This window comes from Carcharhinus amblyrhynchos, chromosome 5, assembly GCF_965287045.1.
Source record: "Carcharhinus amblyrhynchos chromosome 5, sCarAmb.v2.hapA, whole genome shotgun sequence".
In the NCBI taxonomy this organism is placed as follows: Eukaryota; Metazoa; Chordata; class Chondrichthyes; order Carcharhiniformes; family Carcharhinidae; genus Carcharhinus; species Carcharhinus amblyrhynchos.
In genome coordinates this window covers 76927219-76942330 of record NC_137328.1, presented here as the reverse complement: position 1 = coordinate 76942330, position 15112 = coordinate 76927219, and the positions used below count along the sequence as shown (strand labels likewise).

Here is a 15112-nt window from a genome sequence, read left to right as displayed (position 1 = left end):
TGGTGTTTATTGCAAGGGGAATAAAACATAAGCATTGGGAAATTTTACGGCAGCTGTACAGGGCATTAGCGAGACTACATCTGGAATAGTGTACGGTTTTGGTCGTCTTATTTGAAAAAAGGCATAATTGTGAGAAGCAATTCAAAGAAGGTTCACTGGGACTCATTTCTGGGATTAAAACCTTTAGAAGAAAGGTTGAACAGGTTAGGCCTTTACCTATTAGAGTTTAGAAGACTGGCAGACGATCAAATTGAAACATATAAGATCCTGAGGGGATTTGATCAGGTAGCTAACCAAAGGATGTTTCCCCTTGTGGAAGACATTAGAATGAGGGGACACAGTTAATAAATAAGAGTTCTTTCTTATAGAACAGAGATGAGGAGGAATCTTTTCCTCAGAGGGTTGTTAATTTGTGAATTTCTTCTCCCTAGAGAGAAGCGAGTGCTAGTTCATTGAATTTATTCAAGACTGTATTAGTTAGGTTTTTGATAGACAAGGGAATTGTGGGTTTTGGAGAGCAGAAAGTAGAGTTAAGACCACAACCAGATCAGCCATGATCTTATCAAATGGTGGAATAGTCCGATGGTCCTATTAATGTTGTTGAGGAGGTGGAGGAAAAGGAGAGGGAATACTGTGTTAGATGTTAAATGATGCAGAGAATTGTGGAGATCAACTTATATTGTGTAAATTAGCCAGGATATATTGTTCTGTCCCTGCGTGAATCACTAGGGAGACAAATATTTTGTGTGGACAGATCTAGCCTGTAACTCTTATAGAGGAGGAGCACTGTAGTTGTAATAGTCCACAAGGGACTCAGGGGTTATGGGACACAGACAGGAAAGTGGAGTCAAATGCACAATTGGATCAACCACGATTTTATTAAATGGTAGAGCAGACCTGAAGAGCTGAATGGTTTAATCCAGCTCCTAATTCTTATCTTATGTTCCTTACTTCGTAAATTCTGTTCAGCTGAATTAGGTTGTCTGAATTTTAAGTGATCAGACAGAGAAAGACATCCTGGACAGTTCAGCTTCGGGTTAATATTCAAGGGTCTTGCGTATAGTTCCATTCACATTGTCATTTAGTGCAGCTGATGCAATTGTTTATTATTTTCTGTCTACCAACAAGAGATAGTTAATCCTTTGACAGCTGTAAATCCACATTGTGCCAATGCTTCTATTCATTTCTGCACTTATACTTTAGTAAATCTGTTTGTCAGTTTATGGCCTAAGACACAATCAAGAGAAGTGTTTATTTTACTGCTTTTCAAGGACAACAAAAAGCAGAGGAAGGCCCTTGACATTATCAGTAAGCAATCTACATTCATGAGGGTGTTACTTTTGATCCCTAAGCTTGCTATAAATGAACTAGATTAATGCATTGCAAACCTTTTCTCAGCAAGACCACATTTTAACACCTCAGACCCTCCTCCCCCACCCCCAGAGTAAAGATCTGTGGAGTATGAGACTTTGAGCCAGGGTACAGGTAGGAGTGGGGTGGCTCAGCTGTTGAGTGGGGCTGGAGTGGGGAGGGGGTGGTGAGGCTTCAGTTGTTATGCAGAGGGTGAGACATTAGCTGTGGGGTGGTGGATGGGTTTGGGGAGAGGCTTCAATTATTGAGTTGGGAAGGAGGGTTCAGTAGTTACCCAGAATGTGGCAACAGGGGATAAGCATGGTGGGGGAGGGGAGTTGATGAAAAGGCAGGGTTTCTTTAAAAAATACATATTTATTTATTGGCTTTTTCCTCAACATGCAATCTATTAGGCCACACCTACCAACAACAAAAAATTGCAAATGTTTAAAGGGGCTACACAGCTGTCAGAGATGGGATTGAGCTCCACAGCAGCCTTTGGCATCTTGGAGTTAAAGACCCCAAAGTCCCAACTTGTGGCCCCACTAGTGGTCTCAAATTTTGGGAAGCCCTAACCTATATATTTGACAAGTTTAGATGCGCTCCAGATCCTCGTACCAAGTGGCCAGTCTTTATATATGGGTTGTGAAGACAGCATAGCTCAATCCTGCCCTTTATTGAACAGATTGCTCACCGAACAAGAGCTTACTGCACTGTAACTCTTTAAAAAGAAATTCAAACCCCTAGATCTTGATCAAAAGAATGATTCCACAAGATTTCACATTTTAATGTACAAGAGTTAAACAAACCAATGAAAAGAGAAACGACTTTTCACCACTACCTGGACAAGGAAGCCTGGATGGAGGTGGCAGAGGAACAGTTTCAAAATAAGGGGGTCTTCCATTGAGGGTGAATTCTATTGAGGATGAAGAAGAATTCCTAGTGGGAGCTTTGTATTTGGAATTCTCGTCTTCAGGGTGTAGTGAATGACAGCTCATTGAATGGATTAATAACTGATTTAGACAGAGTCGTCTGAATTGCTATGAGTCTGAGTGAACGATGAACTTACTGTGGCTCTCAAATGGGTCACATGCGGAATCCCAACATGGGTGTTGACCACCTTCAGGAATATAACCTAGTGGCTTTAGTCGTTATATAATTGAGCCCTGTAGACGAGTTGAATCCTTAGTCTGTACTGTGTTAACTGCATTTATGCTGGGCAGCACTAAGGACATTGTAATTAAACTCAGCATTCAGTGCTGATAATCAGCCACAGAAACCTCTGCTGGAAGTGAGGTTGTAAATGTCAGATAAATACAGTTTTGGGTTTGGCTTTGATGCCTTCCTGGACCAATTACCCTGCTAACATTCACTGCCAAGGTTCACACAAATAATGGACATTTGGGCCAAGCATTATATATATATATCACAGAACCAAATTCTAGTAGAGTCGTCAACATCAGGGGAGCAGGTGATGGCTGGGGAGGCATGGGGGCAGTGGGGGGAGGAGAATATGATGAAGGAAAAGCAACAATGTTTCTGAAATCAGGAAGATTGACAATAATAATCAATGAATGAAATTGGATATAATATGTAAGAAATTCATCAGTTTATGATATGAAATTAACTAGCCTTGAAATAGGCTGCACTATGCTCTCTGTTTTAAATTAAAACTAATAAATGCTTACTGTGTTCTGTTAGTTTTTTGATTGGAGGTACAACCAGCAAGAACAGGTGCTGTCTTGCTGTTGAGTGGATCTTTTTTATTCCCCTTCCTTGCAGTGTGTGGGAGGAGTTTCCCAAGAACAAATATCAATCCCCCATGAAAGCTGTCTTTGCACTTTATCCATCATTGTAATGCTGCTTTAGGAGGGTACATCTTGCAAACATTCATGCAATATGATTTATGGGTTCACAATGCTGCTTCTGACACTTCTGTGGTGAACTATCCTTACACTTATTGTATATTAATTTGCATACTGGAGCAAGGGTGCACTCCATACACAGCTTTTAAAATGACTCCCATACGAATATCCAATAAACTGCTGCATGAAGATCAAGTTAATTGTGCAGAATATGCCTGCAGACAAATGAGCATTTTCACTTATTAAATTGAATAGGTAAACAACCTATTCCAATTGACCCTATGATTGTTTGCTTCTGTAATTATTATATTACATTATATTTGTCACCATACAGCCAATTGTGGGCACCCATTTTACCTTTTGAAGACATCCGTACTCAAAACCCCATCAACATCCATCATTTAATTTATGATCAGCCTGAAAAAAAGTCAATTTTTATATGCAAGATATGTGATGAATGTTTTGAATATTTTTGTAAAGATAATGAAATGAAACAACCCATAATACTAGTGTGAACACATAGCTCTGGCCAGAAGATTAATTTTAAACGTGTCATTGAAGGATCGACCTCTGTGTTTGGTTCACTAATCAGCATATTTTCTCAGATGTTTTATGAAAAATACTTCATAGTTGCATTTGTTACAGAGAGTGAGGGCCTGTCCGAACCATCCTCACAATCAACTACGGTCAGCCAGAGGTTTCACTTCCCTGAAGTTCTGTCTGTGTCAAATTTTAGACAATTTGTTGAGTTTGAGGGCACTGATTTTGCAGCAGTGCAGTAACATAGACCTCAATAATCCACCAGAGCGTCACCAAACTAAGTAAGTAACCATTTTCCAAGGTATCATAGACAAGCAGAATTCTATCTATTCCTAATATGGGGATTATGGTAGTATCACTGTTGTGCTACTAGATTTCTGCATCCTATCCTTTCCTTCTCCCCTACGTACTCTGTGAAATGTATGTTTTGTCTGTATAGTGCGCAAGAAACAATACTTTTCACTGTATCCCAATATATATGACAATAATAAATCAAAGCAAAAGAGACCTGGTTTAATGATGTAGTAACAGAAGCTCAAATCTCACCTTGTAAACCTTGCTTTCTTTCTTTAAGAGACTACCCAAAGGCTTTTGGCCACCTATCCAAACATCTCCTCTTGTGTCTCAATGTCATATTTTGTGTAATGATGCCTTTGTGAAAATGCCTTGGGATGTGCTATTCTATTAAAGACATAAATATTACTTGTTATTGTTATGACAGCAAGGGAACTTAAATTCAATTAATTAATTAAACATCTGGAATAATCAGTAATGGTAACTGTGAAATGATCAGATTAATGTAAAAAACCATGTGGTTCAGTGATGTCCTCGAAGGGAAGAAATCTGTTGTCCTAATCTGTGTCAGGCCTACAGAGACTTGAGTCCTACACTTAACTGTTGTTTGAAATGGCCTAGTAAACCATATATTCCTGAAGGTGATCAACACCACATTTTCAAGAGCAATTAGAAATGGGCAAAAAATACTGACATTGCCACAATGTATACATCACATTAATGAATTAAGAAAAGCTGGAAGCTTTTCTTTTCTTCTCTTCCCTTCCCTTCGGTGTGGAATTTCAATCCAAAAACGTACTGTAATTATACTGCAGTGTACCTTCACGGATTTTATGAATGAAGTGTGGCAGTTTTCAAATTGTAGGGAAGGTAGGCCAATCATGACATCAATATTGTTATATTTACTGCTGTCTGCTAATATGAGAAGGACCAGGTGCTGAAACTGATATCTTTTAGTTACTGTGATCTGATGGGTCACTCAGCAATCCCTTTGCAAATGCATCCATTGTTGGGGATATTGAGATGTGCTGTTATTTGGAAGCTCATTTCATAGTTGAGCGACTATTCTTCATTATAATATCTAATTAACATAAATTATTAACATTGAACTTCCCAACTGTTTTAGCACGTAATTGCAATGTACAATTTAGTACAATGCAACACAGTAAGTTACTGAGGTTTGGTTCACATATGTTGAGTAGAGTCATAGAGGTTTACAGCATGGAAACAGGCCCTTCAGCCCACCTTGTTCATGCTGCCCTTTTTTCTAAAAAACCACTAAGCTAATCCCAATTGCCCACATTTGGCCCACATCTCTCTATACCCATTGTACCCAAGTAACTATCTAAATGCTTTTTAAAAGACAAAATTGTACCCGCCTCTACTACCACCTCTGGCAGCTTGTTCCAGACACACACCACCCTCTGTGTGAAAAAAATTACCACTCTGGACACTTTTGTATCTCTTCACTTTCACCTTAAACAATGCCCTCTAGTTTTAGGTTTCCTTACCTTTGGGAAAAGATATTGACTATCTAGCTGATCTGTGCCTCTTATTATTTTATAGACCTCTATAAGATCACCCATTAGCCTCCTACGCTCCAGAGAAAAAAGTCCCAGTCTATCCAGCCTCTCTTTATAACTCAATCCGCCAAGTCCCGGTAGCATCCTAGTAAATCTTTTCTGCACTCTTTCTAGTTTAATAATATACTTTCTACAATAGGGTGACCAGAATTGCACACAGTATTCCAAATGTGGCCTTACTGATGTCTTGTACAACTTCAACAAGACATTCCAACTCCTGTATTCAATGTTCTGACCAATGAAACCAAGCATGCGGAACACCTTCTTTACCATTCTGTCCACCTGTGACTCCACTTTCAAGGAGCTTTGAACATGTACGCCTAGATCTCTGTTCTGTAACTCTCCCCAATGCCCTACCATTAACTGAATAAGTCCTACCCTGGTTCAATCTACCAAAATGCATCACCTCATATTTGTCTAAATTAAACTCCATCTGGCATTCATCAGTCCACTAGCCCAATTGATCAAGACCCCGTTGCAATTGGAGATAACTTTCTTCACTGTCCACTATGCCACCAATCTTAGTATCATCTGCAAACTTACTAACCATGTCTCCTATATTCTCATCCAAATCATTAATATAAATTAATCTCCAATCTTCAGGCACCTCACCCGTAACTATCAATGATTCAAGTATCTCTGGTAGGGGACCCTCAATTTCCTCCCTAGCTTCCCACAATGTCCTGCGATAGATTTCATCAGGGATTTATCTACCTTGATGCACTTTAAGACTTCCAGCACCTCCTTTCCTGTAGTATGCACACTCCTCAAGACATCACTATTTATTTCTCCAAATTCCCTAACATCCATGCTTTTTTCAACAGTAAATACTGATGAGTATTATTAATTTAGGATGTCATCCATCTCTTGTTGATCCTTAAGAGGCCTCTCAATCATTTTATGTACTGACAAGTGTTATGAAATCTATACTATAGCATGGATTCTGTAACAAATCATATTTCAAAAAGTACATCAACTTCTTGTACAAGAACAAAAAAAACCCTCATGTATAATCATTTGTACTTTAGTAAGGGATCATTTTGGCATAATACTAACAGACCTCTGAAGTGGCCAACCTGGGGACTTAATTAAAATGCCAGGTTAGCCTATGTTTAGCACAAGACATCATCTTGGTTAAAGGGTGTGTTAGGAGTGGCCTCCCAGATCAAGGGTTGGTTGACAGTTGAATTGCCTGAGAGCATTCGTTAAAGAGGCTGCAAGGTGTTATAATGGGAAATGTTTCATTTAACTTCACCTAAAATAATCTGTGAATAGGAATGAACAAGTCCTTGTTGAGGATTTTGAGCACTACTTAATGTCAAACTCAGCTTTCAATGTTCAGTTGATGATTGAGACTAACTGACTATCCTGGCATTGAAGAGGACTTTTGATATTTTCTAGGATACTTTGTCAAGACTTCACCACTCTATCAAAATTTTCCCTAAGTATTTTCTCAAGACTTCATCTAAAAAGAGTGATTACTGTGCTGCTATATCTTACTGATGACCTTGTGGGAATCATGGGAAAAAGAGAGTGCTTGGTGATGGACATTATGCTGGGGATTCTCCCTTGCTCGATGTGAGAAATTGAAGTATTTACATCCAAAATAGTGGATAAAGAGGCTGTGCTTTTCCAAGGAGGTTACCGAATGTTACCATGGAGTGAAGTTTCGGGCCCCAAAGCTTGGACTGTATCGTCTGTGGCAGTCAAGATCATAGTTGATGCTGAACATGTATGCTAGTGGAGCCTCCCAGGTTGGCGCAGGCAGACTCTTCTTCCTGCTAATTAGCCAATCCACCATATTCCTTTCCTTTCTCTTTTAGTTTTTACCATGTTGCATGAGATCACCACAATGCTGGTTGGTCACCTTTCATGTTAACTATCATTTCGATTTGGCAGGTAGTTTACCACCAGATCTCCCTTCTTGCCACTAACCATCTCCACTTATCACCAATGTCTGTGTGGGTTTCCTCCAGGTGCTCCGGTTTCCTCCCACGATCCAAAGATGTGCAGTTTAGGTTGATTGGTTATGCTAAATTGACCCTAGTGTCAGGGGGATTAGCAGGATAAAATATGTGGGGTTATGGGAATAGGGCCTGGGTGGGTTTTGGTTGGTGTAGACTCGATGGGCTGAATGCCTCTTTCTGCGTTGTACGGATTCTATGATCTGGACTGGGGACTGACACCAATACGCTGACTAGTGGCTGAGTTGCCAGTCTTCTATCCATGCTAATATATTACCCCCAACATCTTCAACTCTTATCTTGTGTAGTAACCATTATTGTAGGATCTGTTGCCTGCATAGAGTAGAAAATGTGCTGCTATATCTTACCGATGACCTTGTGGGAATCATGGGAAAAAGAGAGTGCTTGGTGATGGATGTTATATCGGGGATTCTCCCTTGCTCGATGTGAGAAATTGAAGGAGGCGTACTCCAGTATTTACATCCAAAATAGTGGATAAAGAGGCTGTGCTTTTCCAAGGAGGTTACCAAATGTTACCATGGAGTGAAGTTTCAGGAAGTTACTGTATGTCTTTTGGAAATCCAATTAGACTACATCTACTTTATCCACCCTGAAAATATAACAAATGTCCTGAAAGAACACCAATAAATTTGCCAAAAATGATTTCCCTTTGATACAAACACAATGCTGCTGATGGCGGTGGTGGAATTATTAAGCAGTATGTTTATGAAATGAGATCTTACCATGATCAGTTGTGTCAAATCATTAAATTTGGCATTTAATAACATCCTGAGGCAAGGTCATTGTGCATGATTACTAGAAGAAACAGTCACATAAATTGCTGGTAATATCATTGGGCTCCTACCATAAATCTGTTGTTGTTATTTTAGATCTACTTGTGCAAATCTTTTCATTTTGGTTAAAACCCACCATCCCTAACGTGGTTAGGACATTACAAAAAGAGAATTGGTGTCAGACTGGGATTTTATTTCATCGTGAACATCAAGAGAAGATCCTAAATGACAATAAGTTGTGGGTCCTTGTACTTAAAATATCAGAAGGTTGAGGAAAATCAACAACAAGATTGAAGTGCCAATGAAGGAAGACCAAACAAAAAGGAAAAAAAATCGCATTATTTACTGGGAAAAAAGACAGTCGGCAAACTCTTCTGAGCTGCAAGGTGTTGGAGATGCGAAACGGCAGAACAGGAGACTCACCTCACCACACCTCACTGGATGGAAGCTTTTTATGTCATTTTAAAAGAGGGGGTTTTTCCGATCAGAGAACCGTGAGATTCTAGGCATTATCTGGCATATTTGAAAACAAGCTTTGCTTTAAGGATTGGGCCATTTGAAAAAAGAAATCAACTCAATAGTCTCTAAGGTAAAAAGGGAAGCACTGGGAAGACAGCAAAATTAAAGTAATATACTGAGCAGTCTTATGTTGCCAGTGCTCGTAAGAGAAATGACAAGACAATGTGGTGTCATGGGTCCTTTCAATGAAGAAAGTGAATCATGGAGTTCCTATGCAATACGTTTTTTTTGTACAGGCAAATAAAACTGCAGACAAGTTGCTTGTGCCAACTTTTCTCAGTATAATAGGAAGTAAAACCTTCAATTTGCTCCAGAGCTTGGTCCATCCAGCAAACATAGTAAGAAGTCTCACAACACCAGGTTAAAGTCCAATAAGTTTATTTGATAGCAAACTCCACTAGCTTTCAGAGTGCTGTTCCTTTGTCAGGTGAGTGGGAGTTCTGTTCACAAACAGGGCATATAAAAAGACACAAACTCAGTTTACAGAATAATGATTGGAATGTGAGTCTTTACAGCTAATCAAGTCTTAAAGGTAAAGACAATGTGAGTGGAGAGGGCATTATAGAGGTGTGTATTGTCTCCAGACAGGACAGTTGGTGAGATTTTACAAGTCCAGGCAAGTCATGGGGGTTACAGATAGTGTGACATCAACCCAAGATCCCGGTTGAGGCCATCCTCATGTGTGCGGAACTTGGCTATCAGTCTCTGCTCAGCGACTCTGTGCTGTCGTGTATTGTTAAAGCCGACAATCACCAGGCAAGACTGTTCTGTCTCTGTTGGGGAACATTTCAGCAGTCACGGGCATTCGGCCTCTGATCTTCAGGTAAGCGTTCTCCAAGGCAGTCTTCACAACACACGACAGCGCAGAGTCGCTGAACAAAGACTGATAACCAAGTTCCACACGTATGAGGATGGCGTCAACCGGGATCTTGGGTTCATGTCACAATATCTGTAACCCCTATAACGACTTGCCTGGGCTTGCAAAATTTCACTAATTGTCCTGTCTGGAGACAATACACATTTCACATTACTTAACGCTCTCTCCACTCACATTGTCTGCACCTTTAAGACTTGATTAGTTGTAATGACTCGCATTCTAATCAGTATTCTGTAAACTGAATGTGTGCCTTTATATGCCCTGTTTGTGAACAGAACTCCCCACTCACCTGACAAAGGGACAGTGCTCTAAAAGCTAGTGGCATTTGCTATCAAATAAACCTGTTGGACTTTAACCTGGTATTGTGAGACCTCTTACTGTGTTTACCCCAGTCCAACGCCGGTATCTTCACATCATCCAGCAAAGCCAGACTCAAAAACGCATGATGACTTGACAAAGATCCTTGAGCATTTCTCATGGATCATCATGGAACAGTTCCAGTTCCTCCAATGGAATCAGGTGGAAGGTGAAAGCACTGCTCAGTTTGTGACAACCTTAAAAAGGTTGGCACAACATTGTTAGTTCTGAGTCATTAGAAGATACTGTTCCAGATTGTATAGTTTGTTGTGTCCAAAATTAGGCTATTTGAAGAAGATTGCTTACTGAACATGTTTTGACTTTAAAGACAGCAGTAGAAATTGCAGTTTTGGATGGACATGACTATGTAAAGACGCTTCACAATTTGTTGCAGGAATGAAGATCCACAGTTTTGGAACTGCCCATAAGAAGCCAAAACAGCAGCAAACATGGCACAAATGTGCCAAAATGTGACTGAGCTACTCACATCATACCTGTCATGAAACCAAATGGTTCCATTTGTATTTGTGGTGATTGTTTTACAATCATAAATCCAGTGTTATGTGCTGATAAATATCTACTTTTAATTGAAGATTTGTTTACTGGGCTATCAGATGGGCAGAAATTCAGCAAGATTAATCTTTCACAAACATATTTACAGATGAATGTAGCTGCTGAATCTCAACCATTGCTTACTATGTTACTCATGAAGGTGTTTTTCATTATAAGTGATTGTCTTTTGGAACAACATCTGCACCCCCAGAATGATATTCTAATTGCAGTGGCCAGTGAACAAGATCACTTGAATAATTTAGAAACAACATTGGAACATCTTCAAGCAGCTGATCAGCACATCAGGAAAGAGAAGTGTGACTTTTTCCAGATGTCCGTCTATTATTTGGGTCACGTTATTGATAGTAAAGCCCTACATAAAGCATCTCAAAAGATTGAAGCTGTTTTAGAAGCACACTGTCTAATGAATGTGAGGCAATTGAGGTCCTTTTTAGGAGTCAAACCAGCCTCCCAACCATTGACTCTGTCTACACTTCCCACTGCCTCAGCAAAGCAGTCAGCATAATTAAGGACCGCTTGAACGTTGGACATTCTCTCTTCCATGGGGAAAACGTACAAAAGTCTGAGGTTATGCACCAAACGACTCAAGAACAGCTTTTTCCCAGCTGCTATCAGACTTTTGAATAGACTTCCCTTGCATTAAGTTGATCTTTCTCTGCACCCTAGCTATAACCGCAATACAACATTCTGCACTGTCTCGTTTCCTTCTCTATGAACTGTATGCTTTGTCTGTAGAGCGTGCAAGAAACAATACTTTTCGCTGTATGTTAATACATGTGACAGTAAAAAATCAAATCAAATAAATCAAAGATTAGTGAATTACTATGGCAAATTTGTTCCTAACCTTGCTACATTACTGAAATCATTGCACAATTTACTATGTGTGAAACAAACATGGAACTGGACAGCAGAAATTGAGAAAGCATACAAGGATATCAAAGATGCTTTGCAGAAGTCTGAAGTACTGGATCATTTTAATGTAAAACTACCATTACTGCTTGCTTCTGGTGCTTCACCTTATGGATTAGGGGCAGTCATTTCACATATTATGCCTTCGGGAGACGAATGATCAATAGCTGTTGCTTTGCATACTCTGACTAGTGCTGAACCTAATTATGCTTCTTTTACCAGCTGGGCTTAGAGTATAAGGTGTCATTATTATTTATATGGCCATCATTTCACATAACTGACTGATCATTGAAACTTTACCATTTTTGGACCATATAAAGGCATACCTTTGCTAGCTGCTAGTAGATTACAAAGATGGTCACTAATCTTATCTGCACAATCCTGCAATATAAAGTATCATTAATCAGAGTGCTAAGCACTATGTTAATGCATTATCATGCTTAACTTTACCTATTGAGCAGATGCCACCTAATACTTTTGCTAACATTCTTTATTTTTCGTTAATAGCTCATTTGGCCTGACAGCTTTCCATATTCAGAGACATACCAGAAATGATCCTGTGATGTGGAAAATGATGGATATTGTATTAAAAGGAACAATATCTGAAATGTATTGTACACATCCTGATTTGACGCCATGTGGGATCTTACAGCCTTGCTCATCCTGAAAGCATAAAATCTTGCCTGAGGTCAATGACCTTCCCATGCTCTGCCCTTTGCCCGTTCCAATTCCCATGGTGGGTAAGCCAGTAAAATTCCAGCACGTAGGTGTCAAGAAAGCTTGAGTTGACCATCCAACGTAAATGTTTATTTTGGGGAATCCAAGTGATCATTCCTCCTAGTCTGCAAGGAAAAATTCTTGAACAACTACATGAAGGACACCCTGGTATAGTCCAGATGAAGGAATTGGTATGTAGTTAGGACATTACACACTGACCATGATCTCTTAGACAATCTAATCCCTCATGTCACATCTGCTGTCTGTGTATTATCTACCTCCTCTCTAGTTCCTCCATTAGGACTTCCAGTGCCACATAGGTGAACACAAGTAACATCTTTCCTCCTTCTTTAGACATCATCCCACTTCCAGCCATCATACTCCGCACCTTCATTGGAAGTGGGAGAGTACAGGCTATATGCGTGGCTCCAAAGAAATTAACTGTTAAATCTGCAGTTGGTGGTTTCTGGGGACCAGGCAAGTACAAATCATGATCAATTAGCCTGAAAATTGCAGGCAAAATCCAAACTTTCAAACAGCTATCTCTTACCAGTAGTGCACCCATTGATCTCATGTTTTCAGCCAGTTGCCAAAATACACCTATGTTATCTAAAATCCTTGCCCTTGTTGACCTCCATGGATTTACTTACTGCCCAGGGCAAAGATTTTGAAATCCTTGTCCTGACTTACAAATCTCACATGTCCCAAAGTTCTTTACAAGATGAACCAGATATTTGCTCGAGTTTTGGGTGAAGAGTTGGGGGCCACAGTTCGGAGGTATGGATCAAAAGGGGCTTGAGGTAGCCTTTGAGAGTGGAGTGCTTTAGGAAGACAATTGCAGAGTACAGTAGAAAGATGGTTGAAGACTCTACCACTATATGTCAAACAGAGGGAGGGGCTTCATAGTACATCTCAGTATATCAGCGTTGGAAGGACACAGAATGTGATTTCGAGATAAAAATATGAGTGATTGCAGTGAGATTTGTAAATCAGGACAAGGATTTCAAAATCTTTGCCCTGGGCAATAACTAAATCCATGGAGGTCAACAAGGGCAAGGATTTTGGTGAGCAAAATAATACGCATATGGGAAAAGTGTTGTGGGGAATGGAAGACATTTACAGCAATAGAAATCATTGATGTCAGACTTTTAAAATTTCAGAACCCTAGAGTTTAAGGATTTAGTGAAATTTATCAATATAATTAGGCATAATTGTCATTTTACATGAGTCACTGGAACAGGAGGAGACTATCTGGACCATTGAACCTGATCTGTCTTTTTGTTAACAATTACAGCATTTTGTATTCCAATGGTCAAATAGACAGAAAGGTCTCAGATTTAGCTCCCAATCTGTGTTACCCTAATTGACTTTGGCTAAGACAGTAACATAAGGGGGGGGGGGGGGGGGTGAATCAGCCTCAGAGCTCCTGACTAAAGATAATAAATGCAATTAGTGTTTTGCTTTCTCATTGCAATTCAATGACCACTGCTAAAAAAGGAAAGGATCAGGCTGGACTCCGCCCCACAACCTAATAGCTAGTTAAGAGTTACCACTGAGGCTCACATTCAGCAAATCACTTGTGCTGATATGTGTGGAATCTTCTGACAGCTCATGTCAGCATCTTCAGATCAGAAAGGGAGACAGTATGGAAGATCATGTAAAAACATTATCTGCTTATAATTATTAATGATTGAAGGAACATAGGCCTTGAAATTGGGCTCCATAGTACTATTGGTGTTGCAGTACTGCTGCCTGAAGCCAATATTCAGCTGAACAGGCACTCAATAGCATGAGAAACACCACCCCCCACACCTGAACTGCTAGCACTATTTAAAGAGTTAGATGCCAGCCTCCAGGTGAAGTGCTTTTGATTTACTGCTGTTCAGGCAAAGTTAGTGGGAATGCTGTTATATTGTTTGTAGGTGTTTTAGAGAGTTACTACATGAAATCAGGATTCAGGGTTTGGTGACCAACATATGGGGTCTGTAACATGGCCATCACTGGATTGAAGGCAGTAGAGAAGGAAGCGCTGTGAAGAGCATGGAGGAGGACCCACCACAGAAGGCCCAAGCAACCAAAGATTTTTCAGAAGCACTGCTATTTTCACCTCACCCAGGCGCAGTGCCTAAGACACTGCAGAAGGGACAATATTTATTTTAACTTATTTTAACATTCTGCCAATGAACACAGTCTATCCTTATCCCCTTTACATTGTTCAATCAACTTTAACTGGGTATCATGATAAGTTCACTATCGTGTAGTCTTTTATTTGGTGTGGTAGTCTCTGGCCAGAAGTATGGACAGGAATTTTAAGGTGGCAGGGTTTTCCACCCCCACCATCCACAGAGTCAGTGAGGAACACATCCTGCTGATACCAGTTTCCTTTGTAACTTTGAGCAGGGCATTAACTGGCTAAGGATGAGACTTCTATCTGGGAAGGAAATGCCACCTTAAAGAGCTCTTGGCCAATCCAAAATATAGTCCCAACAGTGCCAGGTTCACGCAATGACCACTGCTGGGACTACAGGTAGTCCCCAAAGTAGACATGCTAAATGAGACTAGATTACAGATCTATTGCAGGGTCTACATGGCAGACCCAGCAAGGGTTCTGGGTGCCAGGTTTAAAAAGTGTGAGGATGCAGGTGTGGGAAGGGGATGGGCTAAAGTGTGAAGTCTGGCCACTTTAAAAGGCAAGCTTCTGAAAGAGATATATGACCTGGGCTAACCAATCAAGGACCAAGTTGGGGCTTCACTCCAGCTTATCTGGGCT

The 15112-nt window shown here is 40.1% G+C and overlaps 1 long non-coding RNA gene across 1 annotated transcript in view; it reads left to right on the top strand.

Moving 5' to 3' along the window:
• Nucleotides 1–12087, top strand: part of LOC145343125 (uncharacterized) — a 38967-nt gene extending 26880 nt beyond the window's left edge. The window contains exons 2-4 of the long non-coding RNA XR_013886681.1: nt 3861–4036; nt 7034–7106; nt 10538–12087. This is a non-coding gene — a long non-coding RNA (uncharacterized LOC145343125). The remainder of the gene's footprint in view (nt 1–3860; nt 4037–7033; nt 7107–10537) is intronic.
• The last annotated feature ends 3025 nt before the right edge of the window (nt 12088–15112 follow it).